At 38.5% G+C, this 13,990-nt stretch overlaps 1 non-coding gene across 1 annotated transcript; it reads left to right on the top strand.

Moving 5' to 3' along the window:
- Positions 1 to 1,683: 1,683 nt before the first annotated feature.
- Trnas-uga lies at positions 1,684 to 1,756 on the top strand. Its single transcript has one exon. It is a non-coding gene; the product is annotated as a tRNA-Ser (tRNA).
- The last annotated feature ends 12,234 nt before the right edge of the window (positions 1,757 to 13,990 follow it).

Here is a 13,990-nt window from a genome sequence, read left to right as displayed (position 1 = left end):
CACAAAACCTCAAGCATTCCTTTCTCACAGCCGCCCATCGCCATGCAATCAGATCGCACTGGGGTGTTGACGCCAAGAGCGCATTCAGTAGTGAGAGAGCGCGCAGTAGTGGAGAGTTCCTTCGCGACGCAGTTCGCGCAGCCGGCACCGCTAAAAGAACGCGTAGCCGAGGCCTGAGATCTATTCTGGAGACTCCCGGAACATACAGTCGCACGAGGCGGCTAACTAGTTCCGGGCAATTTGACTCTCCGCGCAGCACTCGACACGCAGTACCTAACAAACTAAAGGTCATTCTGACTTCCAATGAATTGTATCCAAGGGTTCTCAAGAAGTACTTGGTTGGATACAAAAGCGGGTAGTACCCATACATTTTTTTGTATAAAAACCTTAGGAAAGCTTTTGCACTTTCTCGAGCATTAACGAGTAAGTATGTGGATTCATACGGTAGCCATACAATCGACGAAGCCTCTAATTTGCTTCTAACCAAAGCGTTATACACGAGCTTGATGGCCAGTGGATCGTTAAACTCCCGCATGTTACGGACTACAAACCCTAGTCTTCGATAGCAGTCGGCTACAAGAGACACTATGTGCTCGTGGAACGTGAGACGCGTATCGAAGACCACGCCTAGATCTTTAACTGAAAATACTCTATTTATAGTCTCTGATCCCAGAAAGTACTGCGCAAGCATTGGAGCATGTGAACGGCTGAAAGTACAGACACAACATTTGGCAGAATTGAAAAGAAGCCTGTTCCCCATACTCCACTGATACACCAGGTTGATGTCCGCTTGCAACGATTCACAGTCAGTTCCTTGCTCCACCCCGTAAACTAACTTTAAATCGTCGGCGTAAAGGAGACATTGAGATGACTTCAGAACTGACTGGAGATCATTAATCTTGATTCCGAACAGGAATGGTCCCAGTATGGAGCCCTGGCTGACGCCCGATCACGTATGGTATGGAGCCGATACAAAGCAACCATGTCGGATAAATTGCTGTCGATCACGTAGATAACTTGCAAATAATTTTAGCAATCCAGTAGAAAAACCAATGCGGCTTAACTTTTCCAGCAATACATCATTATCTACGCGATCGAAAGCCTTTCTAAAATCAAGATACAGCACATCAACCTGTATACCTCTATCAAGGTGTTCCGAAATGCTATCGACTAAAATCAGAAGATTCGTGTTTACAGAGCGATTCGGCCTAAAACCGTGCTGCGCATCACACAGAAAAGGTCTAGTCTGTACTGACAGAGTTTTATGGAGTACGGACTCAAACAATTTGGCCAGCGTAGGAAGAACAGCTATTGGCCTGTAATTCTCCACCACAGTAAGATCACTCCCCTTAGGAATCGGCCTTACTCTAGAAACTTTCCACTGATGCGGGTAACACCCAGAACCGAGAGCCAAGTTGAAAATAAAATGCAAAGGAATCTTAGTTATTTATTATTCTTATTAAGAGCCTGCGATGTCCCACCGCTGGGCAAAGGCCTCCCCCGCTTTTTCCATTCCTCCCGGTTTTGTTCAGTCCTCGGTAATCAAATTATTTTATTAAAAAGCAAAAGGATTCATATAGGAGGTGCAAGCACAAATTTGCTCGCCCTTAGAGTTGGTCAAACGCGCCTAGCCTTCAGAGATAACATACACTAGAGACCTCAACATACACGGGTACCTCGGCGGTCGAGGTGGTGTAACGGTTTAGCACGTCAGCCGTGATAGCTGGAGACCCGGGTTCGATGCCCGGCTTCGACACCAGTGGACTTGATCGCTTTTTCTTTAGTATCTATTTCATTAGATGGTATCTATTTCAGTTTATAATATGTATGATACAAGTGTACAAAAGAGGAAATTATATACCTCTAAGGTCAGTGTGGGGAAGACCGTCTACCCGGAAAGACCGTCTATTGACTATAACTTTTGTGTTTATATATCTATGCCTCTCACACCTCCGGAGGTATAGCAGTTTTTCATCCTTAATCCATTGGTCTTCAATAAATATCCCTAGGACGAACACTAGTTAACAATAAACTTGATTCGTGTTTCGAACTCGAACATCGAGTTCAACATGGTTCCGCAAAAAATTAAAATAAAATAGCAGCAGTCGGAATATTTGTATATCATGTATGTAACGTAGTCATTTAATAACCGTTCTTTCTGACTAAAACTCTACTCAAAACTCGCTCAATTTCCAGTTTTATGTTCTGAAATATGTAACTTCGAAATTGTGCCTACTCAGAAAGTCCGGCATAAAAGAGCAAGGCAAGACCGGCATATAATAAACAAGGAGTTGCCAACCTTTTTTAGGCTTTATTGGAAATAAGTCAAGTGTAAACAATATCAATATATAGGTACGTTTTTGGCTTATGATAGTTGTACCGTTTTTGATTTTAACTTCGAAATACAGTTTTGATTAAAATCATTCGAAAGTATTAAGTAAAAATAAAATATATGTGACATGGTTGTGAAGAATGATAAGAGGTGAACAGAAGTAAGCCTACACTGCACTATTCATCATCATATTTAAGTTGGTAGAATTATCGTAAGTTCTACCCGTTTTTTATTATTTTTGTTTAAGTATATGTAGATTGTGCAACATGCGGCGACAAATATTTCAAAAAAGAGTAGGGTTTCAAGTTGGTCATTATTTTTATGATCAGCATTACCCAACAGAGACCGTATGGGTACCCTTTAAAACGCTTTTGACCGACTATTTTACGGCTACCCGACCGTTAATTGACATTGCTGACTATCACTTTGACACAAAAGTCGTCATGGGTGTCGTCAAATATGTTTTTAGGGGTGCTAATTTCAAAATTAATGACCAATTTGGAATCTGACGTTGTTGACTGCCACTTTGACACAAAAGTCATCATGGGTGTCGTCAAATAGATTATCGGGGGTGCTGATACCAAAATTAATGACCAATTTAGAATTCAACTTTGCTGACTGTCACTTTGACACAAAATTGTGGGTGTCATCAATAGGTTTTCGGGTAAAAATTAAACACTACTTTGGAATCTGACATTGCTGACTGTCACTTTGACACAAAAGTGGTCATGGGTGTGGTAAAATAGGTTCTTGGGGGTGCTGATTCCAAAATTAATAACCAATGTGGAATCGGACATTACTGATTGTCACTTGACACAAAAGTCGTCATGGGTGTCGTCAAATAGGTTTTTGGAGGTGCTGATTTCAAAATTAATGACCAATTGGAAATCTGACATTGCTGACTGTCACTTTGACATAAAAGTTGTCATGGGTGTGGTAATATAGGTTCTTGGGGGTGCTGATTCCAAAATTAATAACCAATGTGGAATCGGACATTACTGATTGTCACTTGACACAAAAGTCGTCATGGGTGTCGTCAAATAGGTTTTTGGAGGTGCTGATTTCAAAATTAATGGCAAATTGGAAATCTGACATTGCTGACTGTCACTTTGACATAAAAGTTGTCATGGGTGTCATCAATAGATTTTCGGGGCTGCTGATTCCAAAATTAATGGCTAATTCGAAATCATGACATTGCTGACTGTCACTCTGACACTAAAGTCGTTCAGCCCTACTTTCGGTCGGGTTACCCGTAGCTACTTGAAACGGTCAACATAAGAACTCAATCGCCCGTTTTAGATTCACACCCCGTATATGAAATATTAGATCATGCCTGGATCAGAAACAGGTATTACTCGATTAACCTTTTATCCGACTAATAAATCGTTTAAAAAAATTAATCGTCAAAATTAGTCGACGATTAATTTATTCTCGATAAACGTTAATCGAAGATCTTAGATTACAACTCATTAATCGTCCTTTTCAATCGATGAAAACTAATTAATCGTCTTATTTTAATGGTTAATCTTTAGTCGGTTACTTTTTGTCCAACTCTGGTAGTGACTATAGCAAAACCAAGCAATGCTAAGAAATGTTACCAAACTAATTCACGTATCTTAATATCCTATTACCTTTTCTTAATAACAAAGTTTCAAAAACAGATAAGTAGTTGGATTTATATGAGCCTGTAATATCGTGACTAAATTGTATTCGCAGGTGTTCGTTGGTAAAACAGTATTATGCAATATCTGGAAAAGAAAAGGTTATGAACACCATCTACGTGACATATGCCGGTCTTGCCTTAAAAATAGAAAAATGCTTACATGTTCAAAATTTCAACGTTATTTTATTAATTATCTAGTACATTCTGCCCTGTTATTACGTAAAATAACAATGATCAAGATTTTGGAACCTAGTGTCATATGAAATTACGCGACAACAAGCACTAGACGGTCTTTCCGTGCTCATCGCGGGAGAACGGTCAACCCGCCGAGCCTTAAAAAATGTGATTTTTATCACTTAAAAGTACCTTATTTCACCAAAATATTGTAAAAGCTTTGTAAAATATAATATTTGCTATCCCATAGGACCATGCGCACTACGCCAGACTACATTAATTATAGAGTTTTATCCACTCAAACTTTATTTCAAATAACTCTTCGTTCGTCTTTTTATTTATCGCCACTTGTGTCGTAATGTACTCATTGACGTCCAAATATCGTTATAACAAGTCTGGTGGTGCAGGGACCATTTCACAAAAAAGGGCTCAAATGAACAATGCCACAAAATGCTTCCGGAATACCATCGTCGATTTTTTTGTAAGAATTTATTATTCTCTTTTCCGCATTTTTGTTGGCAAATAATAAACGGCAAATTGTATTTTTTGATTAAGAGTCTTTGTATATTTTTTAAAACGCGGGGAATTTCTTTCGCAATTGCTGAAAGTTTTACCGCTCTGTGAGATTTTTAATTTGATTCGACGTGGTTTTATTACAACGTAGTAGATATTTTTGTATACAAGGATGTGAAGACTCGAGCGTTATCCATACTTAATATTATAATTGGGAAAGTGTGTGTGTCTGTTTGTTTGGCCGTCTTTCACGGCAAAACAGAGCGACGAATTGACATATTTTTTAAGCGGAGATACTTGAAGGGGTGGAGAGTGACATATGCTTCTTTTTGTCTCTGTCTAACCCCTCACCTCAAAGTAAGGGATGGAAGTTTGTATGGAGCATTTTGAAATTTTCGAATTTAACGCGAGCAAAGCCACGGGCAATAGCTAGTATTATATGTAGACTATACTTGCACATCAATTTGTGGGTTGTATCATAAATTAAATATAACAAGATCTTACCATCCCATACATTTAAATGCGACCGCCTACGAACGCGCTTACACTCCACCACACATAGATGGTGCCACAATAAAATGCTTTGTTGCCACTGATTATTTGTAGATTGGCATTAAGTGTCAATTGCGAGCCGTAAAATGTCAAAAGTGACACTTAACGCCATACAAGTATAATCGAAAGCTACAAGACATTTTTTTTGTGGCGCCATCTATGTGTGGTGGAGTGTAAGCGCGGTCTTAGGCGGTCGCATTTTAATGTATGGGATGGTATGATCGTGTTATATTTAATTTATGGTTGTATGAATACCCGTTAGGGTTTTTATTTGCCAAATGAAGTTTACACATATTTTACTAATCACTAAACACTTTTCACAGCTGCACTAATCCATACTAATATTATAAATGGGAAAGTGTGTGTGTCTTTTTGTTTGTCCGTCTTTCACGGCAAAACGGAGCGACGAATTGACGTGATTTTTAAGCGAAGATAGTTGATATTGGAGAGAGATATAGGCTACTTTTTAACCGACTTCAAAAAAAGGAGGAGGTTCTAAATTCGACTGAATTTTTATTTTTTGTGTCTTTCTAACGCGAGCAAAACCGCGGGCAAATGCTAGTCACTAATAAATGTGTAAACAAGACGTCAAAATTTCATGGTAGGTACAGTAATCTTGGTCATTGACCTAACGTGATACACGTGGATTGCTCGAAGGCTATCAAATGTTCATTACCAGCACGAACTATATAAATTAATTACCTATTATTTATTCAAATATAGTTTGATTCGAACTTGCACGCGCGGCATGGTTATTAGAATAAACAAATTACTGTTAGTCTAATACCTAATTGTTTATTTATTTAGTTAAGCTCAGCAATTCCCGTCAACTTTGTACAATGCCACGTCAGCAAATTTTAATTGATCCTATTTTGTTACCAACATTTAGTAATATAATTCGACTTTCGTAAGATATATACAGGATAATTGTTATAATTAAGAAAATATAGATACTAGAGAACCTTAATGACGAAATAAAACTTAATAAAATCTCAATTAATCAACAAAATCTTGGTAACAAAATAGGAATTAATAAAAACAAATTTAACTTTTCCCTTAATTTTTGTACAAAGTTGACGGGAATTGTTGTACTCATGTTATTAATTCAGGTACATATTGGCTCTTTGAAACTTAACAGTTTTGTAATTGATTCGGCGGAATACGTTCAGAGCTAGTCAATATTTTTAACCACAACATAGCTATATCGTATCTATATCTATTGTATATTGTATGGCACTGGAATCGGGCGATTTAAGATTTACATATAGCAAAAGAGGATCGAGCATTATAGAGAATGTCAAAGTAAACTGTGCCATCTCTCGACACAGGCTTAAAACTTTTGAACCTCAGTTTGGACAATTTGGTCCATATTCTTAGTTTGATGTGAGTAAAAATTTCAAATATTAATATTAACGTCATCTTGCCGAGCGTCCCAATAGTGTAGCACCATCTAGGCCACCATACCTTTTTCTTTATGGTTCTGATGTAACGTTCTTTCTTATACTTTATCTGTCCATACAGAGTTACATATGTCTTTACCTATAGACTTTATAAAACCTGCGAGTTGACTGGTCGAGAATTCCTTTAATTTTGCCTATTGTATGTGTTCCTTTTGTGCAATAAAAGTAAATATAAATAAAGGCGTAACACACCACACCCCCTGAACAATCAACTCAAGCATTTTATCGATAATCTAACACTACAGAAACGCACATAATGAATAAACACGTAGTTAAGGGGAAGCGGGCGTTACTTTTCCAGGCTGCCTTTTATTCCATAATTTTCTTTTCAAAACGGCCTTGCGTGTCCCCCGGTTTCATTAAAGCTTGGCTTCTATCATATATGGGAATTTATTTGTGCCAGTGAGACAAGCATTGTCGTAACTTTTCATCAGGTGCGACTAAGGTCAATCACTAGTCGGTCACCAATAAAAATAAATGAGATGCTTATGCAATTACGATAGGTGGTGTGGTCGGGGTTCAGGCAGACCGAAAAGGAGATGGTGCGACGACTTGGAAAGTTTTTAACGGAATTGGGGAAGTGGTGACACAGAGTCGAGTGGAGGAAGAGAGAGGGGGCCTTTTGTCCAGCAGTGGCATACTAATACAGACTAACAAAAAACACCCAGGAACGGAGTACTATCAGCTGTTTAAATATCTACAACTAATAAAGTAACACCTTATTGATCCCTATTTTCCTAAACAATATGGTGAACACGGCACGTGTGCCAACTATACGCACTTCCGGCGTCCGGTCGGCAGGTGCCATTGTTGCCACCTGATTACACATGACGCCATATTCAATCACAATACATTTTATGACGTGAACGACACACACTTTCAAGTTTTCTATGTTTGGAAGGAAACTATGTCGACGGAAAAACAGCATATCGTCACTACTTTTAAAAAATCTCGTATCTCACGCTGTTCCTCAAAGTTAAAACGAAGTAAGTCTATATGCATTCCATACATACTTACTACAATTTTCTTTTCATTGACAGACGAAGATACAAGTTTTTTTTAAAGTAGTGACGATATTTCAGTTTACGTATAAAACATCTGTCAAATGGGTTTTAATTAAACAACATTATCCATCCATACTAATATTATAAATGGGAAAGTGTGTGTGTCAGTTTGTTTGTCCGTCTTTCACGGCAGAACGGAGCGACGAATCTACGGGATTTTTTAAGTGGAGACAGTTGAAGGGGCGGGGAGTGACATAGGCTATTTTTTGTCTCTTTCTAACGCGAGCGAAGCCGCGGGCAAAAGCTACTACAGTAATTAACTAATAAGCTGTATGTGTAGTTATTTTTTGGTCTTCTCTTCAGTCAATTAGGCTATAGATAAACACAAAATTAATACAATTTACACAGGCTTCAGCATCGCTCAGGTAACACCTCTGTTATTGCAGGCGTTCATAGGCATTATGTATAGAGGACACAGTTCAGATAAGAAAGCACATCAAATATTTTATATTTTATGTTGTGTAGGTAAATTACATATTTAATGATATTGAGATTCATATTATCTTTTTCTTCTATGACAATTTGATATGTTTTCTCTGAAGAAGAACGACGTATTATTAAGCAATAATATAATTTATTGAAATTGATTTCCATAGAGTACCTAGTCTGTTCATATTCTTTGATGAATACTTTTGCATGTTAAATTGTATGTTGTTATTTAATGCATGTTAATTATAAGATGTAATGTTTTGAAAAGAAGTTGCCCGCCGAGTTTCTTGCCGGTCCCATAGTGGATACCCCCCTCCCAACTGAGGGGGGACTGAAATCTTCTCGAGGCTGAGGCGTAGGGTTAGAGCCGGCGTAGCTTTATTTGACGTTCATATGCGCATTGTAATATGCCTACTTGAAAAATAAATATTTCATTTTCATTTTCATTTTCATTTTCAATACAATTTACACAGGCTTCAGCATCGCTCAGGTAACACCTCTGTTATTGCAGGCGTTCATAGGCTACGGTAACTGCTTACAATCTGACGGGCCGTTAACTAGCCACCGACCTGGATTAAAAATACCAGACACCGGTGGTTCAAAAGCACTTAAAATAAAAAGGTCACTTAACCGCCTTGCTGGTTACGCAGTAATCAGGCCGGTCACGCAACAGACACGGAATAGTTTTCACATCCTGTGTGTAGTGTTGATTTAGATAAGGCTGGCAACATGTTACTATTTCATCATTGTTAAGTGGTATTGGATTTATATTTATTACTAGTTTTTAAGTGTGACCAAGCACGCTTTACTTAATTTTTTTTTAGGGTCGGTTGCATCAAATGTGGTTGATGTAACTGGCCCTTAAAAATCTTTTGTATTATTTTAACAATAACAATTCTAGTGTTTCAGGTGTCCATGGGTGGCAGTGATTGCTCAACATCAGCCGATCTGTGTGCTCGTTTGCCTCCAAAAAGTAACATAAGCTGAAATAATTTTCGCTTCATACAATTTTTCTTCATTAATAAAAAAGCACTAAAGCCTTCATACAAAATTAGTTTCAAACTTAATCCTGCCCCGGAGACATCACGTACAAAAAATCTTTCACCAACTAATCATATTTTTCGCAGCAAAACTTGGAAAACAAAACGGGGTTTCTGTGTACTGATTCTAACTTTAATATACGTCAAAAATACTACATGGATCGGACATGTCAATATCAAGTGACAGTTTTTGTTTGAAGAAACGTGTAATAAAATAATACATTTATTTAACGCTACATCAAAACACATACAAATGAAGATAAGCAGAGTGCAGAGATTCCAAAAAAATAAAGTAAGACCCTCATTCTGCGTGCGTAATGCCTGATTTAGTTAAGTGTCAGGTCTGTGTGCGTAGCCGAATGTACAAACGCTCACGATAATATTTCTTTCGTAGCTATCTCAGAGCCAGACTACATTTCTGCGGCGTTTAGATGGCGTTTCGCGTCGCAGAAACGCCATTCGGCTATGGGTCCTGAGTGGATGGTCGGAGCGGAGCGTTCGGCAGCGCGTGCGGCGGGCGAGCTTGTGTCCACCCTATGCAGCGTCGACTCAGGACACTTGTAGAAGCTTCAATTGTTTGACATGTACGCCGCACATCCCACCCCGCTGCACACCCAATATGAGTGTGTACTTCGGCCCGTGGTATTCCATGGAGCTGGTTTTCTATTACCTCTGGCACGCTATGCTCATCGCGCTGCCCCTCGCGTTGCTCCTCGCGATGTTGCCCTACCCGGCCACACACTGCCCTTTTACCGGCCCTTTGACTCGCTCCAAAAAACCGACAAAATAGGGAGCGGTGGGCATTACAAGGAGCATGACAAGCGGCATGACGAGTGGCGCGGCCACACTATGCCTCTGTCCACTTCCCACGCCGCTCGCCGAGTCTGTGGCAGAGGTATATCGTATCTTGAGCTAATTTTTGTCATATAGCTAGATTAGAATCGGGCCAATGGGATAAACAAAACAGAGTCGGTAGTCAGAAAAATGTTTTCCAACGTTGTTTATACAGCTAGTGCAGTCCATTCACTTGAAAAGAATTTTTTGCATTTTTAAGGAACTGCGTTGTTTTTAGTGCGTCGTTTTATTATAATTTCTTTATTAGTTTACGAGTATGAACCACCAACTTCGAAATATTCGGCAACTTATTCCAAGATAACACTTTAAGTTCTCGCGCTTTGTACACATATTTAAAGTCACACACAGGTCGAACGCGATTATATTTATTTGTCTACCCCGAACATTTATATAAATTAATATCGGGTAGTTTTGTGTTGTTTACATCTCCGGTGACACTTTGCTGGGACGTCAGTCTTCCGCGACCACGGCCAGTGCAACCTGGCCGAAACGTTGGGAAAAAAGGTAAAAATAATGTTAATTAATCGCGTTCGACCTGTGTGTGACTTTAAATAACTTATTCCAAGAGCCGGGTTAGGATCTAGTTTTTACGAAAGCGAATGCTATTCTAATGTCCCACCTCAGAGGATAATTTGACCCAATTTGAAATTAGTCCGTTTTCCTCACAGTGTTTCTGTTCACCGGCAAAAATATATAATAATATTTCGTACATACGTTCCAAGAAACTTTTAATACCAGACGAGTTGTATTGAAAGTTCATGCTTAATTATAGTCATAAAACTGACAGTGAGTTAATTTTTGTTAACAACTTTCGCTAATTGGGTGGGGGGGGGGGGGGGCATTGGGGGCACATCACTGTTTGATGTATCACATTGTTTAAGTGAGCTATTTTTTATCACTTATTCATCGAAAACTAAACTCACTCACACATTGAAAGCTTTTAAATTAACTGATAATTATTTTGGAAAAGTATAAAAATAAGTACGGTAAATTACCGGCTAATTTGTGACGCCAATGACGACAATCTGTCATTGAACACTGGACACAAGCCTCCCTAATAACAAAGTTTGTGAAATGCATATACTCATCCTTGACTTCTTTATGAATTAGATAATGTATTGAAAAGGGATGGATATATGCTAGTTATTTCTCTTTTAGTAGTTTTTGATGAGAAGAAGAGAACGTAGACTGCTAATAAACAAGATGTAGAAAAAATATAATGTAAAAGTTTTGAGCACTGACGACAAAGCAAATGCTGAATGCTTTAAATGCAAAACAATTGTAGACACAAAAGACTATGCACGTCTTGCAACAACAGATTTGAGTTTAATCTTATTTCCAAATTTTGAAAATGCCCTTTAACCTGTGACTTGTTATAAAATATGCTCTTACCACTCAACAGATTCGCGTTTTACTTGCGATATTAGTGGCCAAAAGTGTCGTGCTTCAAAGATTTCAAGATTCAAAGATGCTATTAGACTTTACAGCCTATATGGGAAGAGATGCGCCGTACCTCCGATATCCATCGGCGCGCATACCGCGTGACAAGTCGCTACAAAAATCATCTACTAAAGATGCTGTGACCAATCATCATACTCCTTTCGTTATCTCAGCATTTGCCACGGCTCATGGGAGCCTGGGGTCCGCTTTGACAACTAATCCCAAGATTAGACGTAGGCACTAGTTTTACGAAAGCGACTGGCATCTGACCTTCCAACTCGAAGGGTAACTAGGCCGTATTGTCCGTTTTCCTCACGATGTTTTCCTTCACCGAAAAGCGACTGGAAAATATCAAATGACATTTCGCAAATAAATTCCGAAAAACTCATTGGTACGAGCCGGGGTTCGAACCCGCGACCTCCATATCGAAACGCACGCTTTTACCGCTAGGTCACCAGCGCTTTTCCACCTAGTCCATCAGCGCTTTTGCTGTGGCCAATGATGATTATAAAAATATGTAAGTCTGCTAATGTTGTACCTACGTAATTAGTTTTAAGTTTAACATACGTGAAATTCCACTCCCTGTATGTTTAACATAGGTATGTTCCATCCAAAGATGATATTCATTAAAATAATTATGCTCCTTATAATTAAATATAGGTGTAAAGTACAGAGTTTTCTGAACTTGCAAATCTTTATTCATAAAGCTGCCGGGAAAACCTGCTCCAAGGAACTTCTGAATACGACCGTATATTTAGACTTCTGAGCAGAGCTTGCATCCACTAGATGGGTCATTGAGACTTAAGTTTAATAATTTAACGACCGGTCTGGCTCGGTAGTACTGCAGTTGACTAACGAAGTGTTTGAGAATTGCTTCTTGTTTATTGTGAACATTTACATTTATGAAGTATCTGGGTGACCGACCTTCTCTGGGTGGATTTACATTTCCTTTTCACACCAAACAAAAAGTTTAAACTTCGTGCTTCGTTTGAACCCAGACTCCCAGATACTTTTTACTGCCAGTATAGCTTAATGTGCTTCTAAAGCTTTCATAGGTAATGAATATATTTAAGTTTAAATTTTATGGAAGCTATAATTCTGAATTTTGATGGGATATGTCATTTTTTTTTAAATTAAACATCGCTTTTGACATTCCTGATCCAAATTTTATACGGAGTTCGTCTTTCTCGTATTTTAAAGTTTCAATAGGGTCGTATGTCATAACCTCTGTTTTTAAATAAAATGAACGTCTGAGTGGTCTATTGGTAAATCAAATAAATGGTAAAGTTAGATACAGGTATAGAGTAAAATCAAGACTTAATGGAAAATGCGGGATCTACGGTTAGTAGTCTATATTTTTCTCACAAGTAGTAAGAAACTTTCTCTTTGTGCCTTTATGTTGGTACAGAACAATCTGCAAAAAACCTGTTAATTACGAAGTTTAAATTTAGCCACATTGTGCTATTTCAAACAATACACAAAAGGTCGTGAAGAAAGAAACTTCCATAGTCGAAACAGTTTGTAAGAAGTTTGATATTTACTAAACCAGGAAATCTTGCAGAAACGTTTACGATAATTATAATAACTGCAAACTCTAAGTCCGTTTTCACATTATCCGATCCGATATCGGAAGTCGGAAGGATTTCAATGTATGTATGTAATGTATGTGATATCGGTCCGACATCCGATATCGGATCGGATAATGTGAAAACGCACTAACGCGCTTCCGTATTGACGCGACAGAGTCAGACCATGCAGTAGGCCTAGCACATGATTGCCGCGAGAGTATGTCGCCGCGAGATATATGATGCGTCTTCTTCTAACTGTATTAATGACATAAGGACGGGTAGTCTATCTCGCGGCGACATACTCTCGCGGCAATCATGTGCTAACCCTGCAGGCCTACGTCACTCGCTCGCGGTCGCGCGTTAAGTACCTACACGCTAGCCGTTCATTCGAATGAACAAGTGGCCGAGGAGCGCCACGCGCCCGCCTGTGTAGTCGCATGGCTTGTACCTACTATTCTTCGGAGTTTTACGTAGTAACTTATTAGTATTTAATTAGTTAAATAAAGCGTAGAATATTTGTCTTTTTGCAGGCAAGTGAAGGATCTGTTACGTCAGTAACTTATTAATAATCTGTAGTCAGACTGCGTTTCGTAATAGATACCTATGTAAAATTACTTAAATACATATAAATTCACTTTTGTTACGTTTTTTTTGGAAATTGTTCAAAATATCGATAATTTTCACAAAGGTCTTAAGCGCCTTCAGAAGTGTTAGCTTAAGACCAAGCAGTGATAACTCAACAAAGAATGTATATTTTATTTATTGTACAGAACCCTTGGATCGCGAGTTCGACTCGCATTTAACCTCTCATAAAATCTCATAAAATTAGCAAGAGCCATTAGAGTTAACTTTACTCATACAAATAAACTACAATATTAACACTTGAAAAACCACTTACCT

This window comes from Leguminivora glycinivorella, chromosome 3 (assembly GCF_023078275.1).
Source record: "Leguminivora glycinivorella isolate SPB_JAAS2020 chromosome 3, LegGlyc_1.1, whole genome shotgun sequence".
In the NCBI taxonomy this organism is placed as follows: Eukaryota; Metazoa; Arthropoda; class Insecta; order Lepidoptera; family Tortricidae; genus Leguminivora; species Leguminivora glycinivorella.
The sequence above is the reverse complement of the archived record's forward strand: the minus strand, read 5'-3'. Positions and strand labels throughout refer to the sequence as shown.